This window comes from Talpa europaea, assembly GCF_964194135.1.
Source record: "Talpa europaea genome assembly, chromosome: 7".
NCBI lineage: Eukaryota > Metazoa > Chordata > Mammalia > Eulipotyphla > Talpidae > Talpa > Talpa europaea.
Window position 1 is genome coordinate 55,334,971 of NC_140074.1, and position 7,278 is coordinate 55,342,248.

The following is a 7,278-nucleotide window of genomic DNA, read 5'->3' on the forward strand; positions in this document are numbered from 1 at the left end:
GAAATCAGGAACATCCTGAAATTCAGATAATCTCTAGAAAGGGAAATATCAAGCCCTTGTTTATAGTGTATTTCAATGTCAAGAAGATTATTAACTTGAATGCTCTTATTCATGCTGAATCACAATTTCCAGATGAAACTTAATCCTCCTAATAGCCTGACTTCTATAACCTGACTTTTGCAAAGGCTTCAAATTCCCAAGATAAATTTCAAAGCCCCTCTCATGTATTCATTTCTTTGGAAACAACCTTTGACCTGTGTCAGAAAAAGTTCCCAACAATATTACTGAAGTATGTTAATAACACAGTCAATTGGAACAGAATCCAAAATGATTTGGTGGCGTCAAGGTGTAATATTTCTATTAGGTCTTCCCACCTGTCCTTGGTTGTGCTTTGCACAAGCCCACTAGCCCTTTTTTTGACAGGATTTTTTTTTCATGACTCATTGCTTATCACAATGCCCTGTGATCTCCAAGTTTATTGAAAATTGATTTCTTCCAATACCTCTGCCTGCATCAGCCACTGAAATTCTTGACCATCGAAGGAGGGTGAGAATTACAAATAAATAAATAAAAGGAGTCTTCTTTGTTTCAAGTCACTGTCTACTGCTATGCTGCAGACCTTTTCCTGTGTGCATTTGCTGTGTCAGCCAAAAGTGCAGCAGACAGAATGGGAATTGAGGAAGGCCATTAGGAGCTGAAGCAGTAGGAGCTTTGGCCCTGCTGTGAGTACGAACATGGGGAGCATCTGTGGCAGGAGTGGAGCTGGGGCACTTTTTTCTTTGCTCCTTCATAACAGCGTGGCCACTTCATGAACAAAAGGATCCATGTGGACTGCTTAACCCGGGCTCATCCATTCAGTTTCTAAGATTGGGAGTCCCTTTTCGTTGAAACCAATGATTGGGTAAAGAGGCTGGGTCTTCTTTTAGAATGGGTTCGTCACTTATTCACTTGGAATAAGGTCAATAAAGTTTCCTTGAAGGATTTATGTATTCTGCACAGTATCATCTGTAACATTGGTTGGTTTTGAGTTTTTATGCTAAAACTGAAAAAGATCTAATTCAGAGTCCTTCCTCTCCAATGCTAATCAAGGAAGCATCCTTTTAATACCCATGTAAGAGGCAGTCTCTAAAAGCAATAGACTGAAATATGTTAAAAATGCTTATTTCATTCAAGACTGAACTTACTTTATTTCTCTGTGACAGTTGTATTAGTCTTTCTGAATGCTGTTTGGTCAAGTATTTCAAGTAAATCATAAGTCAGCTAATTAATTCTTTATAGAATTGGATTAGATAGATACATTTCAAATGGCAGCTTTATGCTTACTCATTGTCTTGAATAACCTTAAATATTATCGCTATCTTCCTGCTCCATTATTTATGAAATCACTGCCCTTGGTATTCTGCTTCAGGTCATATAAAATCACTTACAGATATTTTCAACACACACACAGAGGCCCTTTATGTCATAATCCTATTTGATGGGTTTTCTTCCCTGCATTACCTCATGTGGGAATTCTTGTCTTAACTTTATTGATCTGTCTGGCTCATTGTGCTGGGCTATTCGGTTCCACATCACATGGGTAGGATAGAGAGGTGCACTGAGGAGATTCACATGGTCTGAGACTTCTCTTGCCAGCAGAAACAATTAACTTCATCTCTTTTGAGCTGTCAGTTTAGAGTCATTGTTTGCTTAGAATACATTTGCATTGAAACAGCATTGTTTGTTTACATGATGCAAATCCCCCAAAGCTAACTATCTCCTCTATCTGTAGTTGGCACCTTCCATTTTATGTTCATTATTAAGATAAAAGCTGTAATCACAAGTTCCATTTATTGAGTCATCTTAAGTGCCAGACTCTGTATATGTATTTTATACACATTATCTCTTTAATCCTTTACTGTTCCAGGGAAATGCTAGGCATTATTACTATCCATACTATTCAGGTGAGAAAACTGAGGTCCAAAGAAGTTGAGTAACAGCCAGTATGTGTTAAGTATCAAGATCCAAACTTCTGACTTTCAAACCTATATTCTTAATCATTATATTAATAGGATTCAAAGGGACTCTGTTCTGTCTTTCCATTTCTTTCACTTGTTAAAACATCTTATCTTAAAAGTTCCTGAAATATATATTCCTATAGATTTTACTTATGGGTCTTATTTTAACAATGTTGGTTAGGTGAAACAGTTTTTAGTTTTCTCTCTGGATCATTTTTTAGAGACAAAACATCCCCAGTTTCTTCTGAAAGAATGTATCGGGCTTTTGCCCCACAGGATGATGTAGTCTCATGAAATATTCATTCCTTAGAACCATACATGACTTTTATAGATACTGTTTTTCAGTGTCTCATCTTTATTCTAGTATTTCAATCACACCGTCTTAGGTTATTTCTGCCCCCCAGTTCTTTTTTCTGGTTATGGTCTTTATAGACCTGGACCAGGTTGTACCCACAGACTCCCCTCTGACTAAGATGAGGTCATGTTCTAATTTCAGCTACCCCCAGGTCATCTGCAAATCCGGAGGTCATCTTAACGAGTTTCACACTCAGCAAAGAGCCAAAGGATCCAGTTTTATTTGGGAAATCAGGGCCCCTTATTGTAAGCAAGAGTCAAGATTTAAATCTACCCAGATATGCCCATCTAGAATTAAATTAGTATCATTAGAATTTTAGTCCTTGGACATGAGAATTGCCTGAATGTAACCTATGATACATATAAATATCTATCTATATATATAAAATAAATAAATCTACCTTTAAAATTCCATGATAGATCTGAATGTCCCAAGTCACCTTTTGATTTAGAAGATTTCTAAGACTGGTAAAATTTTGTTTTGACTGATGCCTCAGGGTCATTAAAATCTCTTAATCCAGTCTCTTAATTCAGCTCTTGGATATATGACTTCGTACCCAGCTACAAAAGTCACTGGCACTGTTGTGGCCCCTGTACTTTCTGGGCTCAGTTACACCCAGGATTTGGTTGTCGGTTAAGAAGACACAGCTATTATAACTGTTAACGGGTCACAGGCTTTTTGATACTCAGCCTGTTGTGCTTAGATCTTCTGAAATAGAAATGTCCAGCTTAATCCCTCCCCCCTTTTCCTCTCTGATGATTTATCAGGGTGTTCAGAAAGCAATTTGAAGATTCTACGTCTCGAGATCCTTCTTGCTTCTCCTTTGGGCCATATATACCCTTGCTAATTTAACTGTGCAAGCAAAGATGAGAAGAAGCAGGATTTCCTCTCAGCCAGAATAAGAAGAAAAATTCCAGATACATTAAAAATGAACTGCAGAGCAGTAATGACCCACCTATTATGTACAAAAGTCCGAACCATTTCACCTCTCTCGGGTTATGGCACTCTCCTCCATCTAGCCAGAGTCTCCAGGCTTTGGGGGACAGAGAAAACAGGAGATGCACTTTCTCAGCAGTTTCAGATTCTACAAATGTAATGGAGAGAGCTGAAGGCAAGTAAAGAGATCTTAAGTCAGGATGAGACTTGACTTGAAGGGTTCTGTATCTTACTCCCCTATGCAAAGACTGGGAGGCAGGGAGGAAGATGATAAGCAGAGGAGGACCACCTCTTTTATTAATTAGAACTTGGGAAAGAGTTTGATTTACCCTATGGTGTATAAGGCTGTCACAGATTGGTTTAGGCTTTTTTGGGTGTTCCCTTCAGTAAGGGTGATTTGGGTTGACATCCAGCATATTAAGACCCTGGATTCCCTTCTGAACCATTAACTATGGGAATTTGAATGGCTTCTTCCATGCCCATAACTCCTTCAGCCTGATAGTTGCAGAAGTATCTGGGAAGCTGGATCTAAGAATGGACCCCAGAGGCCCCTCACAATGGGCAGGAGAGCAGCTGTATGCTTCCTGAGCAGCCAGGCATGGCTGTCGAGGCCCCATGGTTGGGAATGTGGGTGTTAGCAACAAGCTGAGTGGACTAACAGTGGAAGATGAAGCAGAAATGAAAACAGCAGATACCATCATCCATGGAGACAACTCCAGGATCAATGTACCCACTCTAGTGCCCTGGCACCATGGAAGCCTCCCAGAATAGAGACAAAACTCAGGGAAAGGAAGACCCTCACTGGCAGAGTTTATACATCTTCCTCAATAGAGGGGGGCTTGTGATAGAGAGTAAATTTAGTTATAGGAAAATAAAGGAAATTTTGTTTATGAGAGAAAAAGCTTAGTGATATTTTTGATTCCTGGAATTAAATTTTCAGTATTATTTGTTTAACAGTGGTGGCTCATTACAGACCTCTCTAGATTTCTTTTCACTGTGAAGAGAAGTGCATTAAGTAGAAGGGCAGGAGCCAGCGAGATTTGATTTATTACAGTCACTGTGATCTCATCAACTGGTGAAACCTGGAGAAACTCAGCCACCTCAGGATGAAATTACCCAATCTCCATTGCTAACAGAGACATTGCAAATGCTTGCAAATGTTCAGCCTGAATTGGTGTGGGGAATAAAATCTTTGGGTTTTCATTGTAATGCAGAAAGAATAGCATTTTAAATTTCTTAATATCCAGAATCGCAAAGCATCTCCATCTTCTTTAAATTTTCTATATCATCTCATTTATTTCTCACTGATCAATTAGGTAACAATTTATAGGAGAGAAAATTGATTCCCAGGAAAAATCAGTAACTCTGTTAATAAATCATATTAATAAAAAAACAACTAAATCAGCTCCAGGTATGATGCTAAGAAAATAATATGCATTCTTTGATTTAATTCTTAATGTCACTTTGTGAAATGAGTATTTAATTTTTTCCATATTATTGATGAACAAACTAAGACCCTCCGGAGTTAACTTGCTCAAGGCTGGGTCAGGGTTGAAATCCATATTTAAACCCTAGTCCTTGACCCCAAAGCCCATGCTTCCAGCCATTTGCGACTCTGAGGGAGGCACAACTAGAACTCAGATTTTGTAACTAACTGTAAAATAAGCTTTCTCTCTGTTTTACCTTCAAGGGAGTTATTCATTGCATTTGAGGTAGATACCCTCTCACGTAACGTTTTTGTGTGTGAGCTTTTCATTAATATGCATCAAATGGAAGTATATGATTTTCAGATGGATTCAATTCTCATTTCGACTGCTCTCATTAATTTGAATATCAAAGCATTTGCTTGTTTATACACACTGAAGAATGAGTACCCTAAAAAGAGACAAAAGCAACTCTCTGAAAAGGTTTTGGCATGTTTTTATGAGTAAAAAATAGTTTGTGTGAATCATTCAGGATTTGTGTGCATTACACACAATAAACCAAATGAGTGTAACTAGTTAAATTTATGAATTAAAGATCTGGTAATTCATCAACCACCTGTCTGCAAAGGATTTTTGAATTCCACATCTATAATATGCTTCCAATAATCATGTGGAAGGAATATGTAGCATGGGCATGTAATGAGATTAAAATATATAAGAATTTAGATAATCTTCACCATATGTTATTTTCTTTAAAATGCATTAAAAGTAATAAATTGAGTATAAGCTCTCTAGCAAGCTTGGAGGGACTTTTTATCTAAATGCTTGGTTTCCTCTCCAAAGCAGTCATTTTAGAATTTCCATGTATTTATTCCAATAATACTGCCATTTCTTAAGGAGTCTATTTGCAAGGTATAGTAAACCCATTTTCGTCAATTTAGAACCACCTTCTTTCTTTAATAAAAAGCAGTAATTCTCCACTCTATAATCTTACTTACCACACCAATTTGTGAACTTCTTTTGACTATTTTCCCAAAAAATGTCATGTTTCAGTGTAAAGACTTGTCATTATTGAAGGGAGAGATGAAGAAGAAGAAAGTCCCAAAAAATGTTTGAGACAATTAAATCACTTCCCAAAGTGAATACTACTCTGCTTGGGTCTTTGTGCCTTTAAGTGAGCAGGTTCTGATCTTCCCTTAAAATAATATTGTTACTCAGTGACACAACAGTTGAGCTCTGGGTTGTGAGGCTGCCTCAGGCCTCTGCAGCGCTGGTTCGATTCCCGGCTGCTCCCGGCCACCGGAGGAGGGTCCCACATGGCGCGCAGACCTCTCCTGCCGCCCGCTGCTCCCCTCAGCAGTGTACTTCGGTCCTTCTGCCTGCTCTGCTCCCCGCTCTGGCTCTGGTGAATTCACCCTCCTGCCCTTCCGACTGTACCTAGTGCTTGCATAAATAAATAAAATAAATCTTAAAAATAATAATAATAATATTGTTACTCTGTGGCCCCACGTGTATGGCTCCATGATCATAATCTGCTACTCCACTATCTTGATTCTTCTATGACACCAGAAGCAAATTTCTCGTCAATGTGAGGTGTTCTTTTGAGATTTTTATCCTGTTAGCTCTTATTTAGGCTATCTTTTTAAAAATTGCATGTTAATTAAGATATAAGTTGGAAGACACTTTGCAACCTTTTCTGAGGGAGACTTTCAGTAATTGAAGATTTTGACTGCAAGATATGCTTCTGAAACCTGATTAAAAAACAGCCCAGCCAAACATCTTGATTATGGAGCATAAGCCACATTTTATACAATGGAAGTTTATTATTTTGGGTTCCTCTATTGCGTTTGAAGTAATTACACAAAACTGGTATGAAGTTTCTTTCTGCATTCACTGAAGTTTACTTAAAAAAGGCAGGGGGGATTACGTGTGTGTGAGAGAATGTGTAGTAAATATATATTATATAATATAAATATATATAAATATATAATATGCAAAAGAGTGGCTTTTTTCATAGGTTTTAAAAGGAAACATTAAGCTAAATAAAAGTCATGAAATGTGTGAATTTTATCTTTGATGTCCTCCTCTTTAAACTTTCTAAAATCCTCTCCTACCTGGATTCCCAGATAGTCCTAGTGTCTAATTCCTGCAGTGCATTGTTCTTGTCTAATCTTCACAACCACATTAGAGGTTATTGTCCCCAAAGCATTGTAAACAGGTTAATGTTTTAGCACTATATTTGTATTGGAAGTATTTCAGGGATTGGTAAGAGATAGTAATTAGGGACAGAATGACTTCCCCAGAAACCACAAATCCAAACACAATATGACTGTCAAACTTCAGGATAGGCCAGAGGTGTGAGGGGTGAGAGGATTCACCAGAGACAGCTTGGTGAGCAGAACAGACAGATTTACTGAAATGCACTGCTAAGGGGAGCAGCAGGCAAGAAAGAGGTCTGCTGGGCCATGTGGGTTATCTCCCTGGCTGGGGATCCAACTCATGTTGCAGCAGCTGCTGATAGCTTCATCGTGCTGAGACTTAACCCCTTGGAGCCACCAGGGAGGCT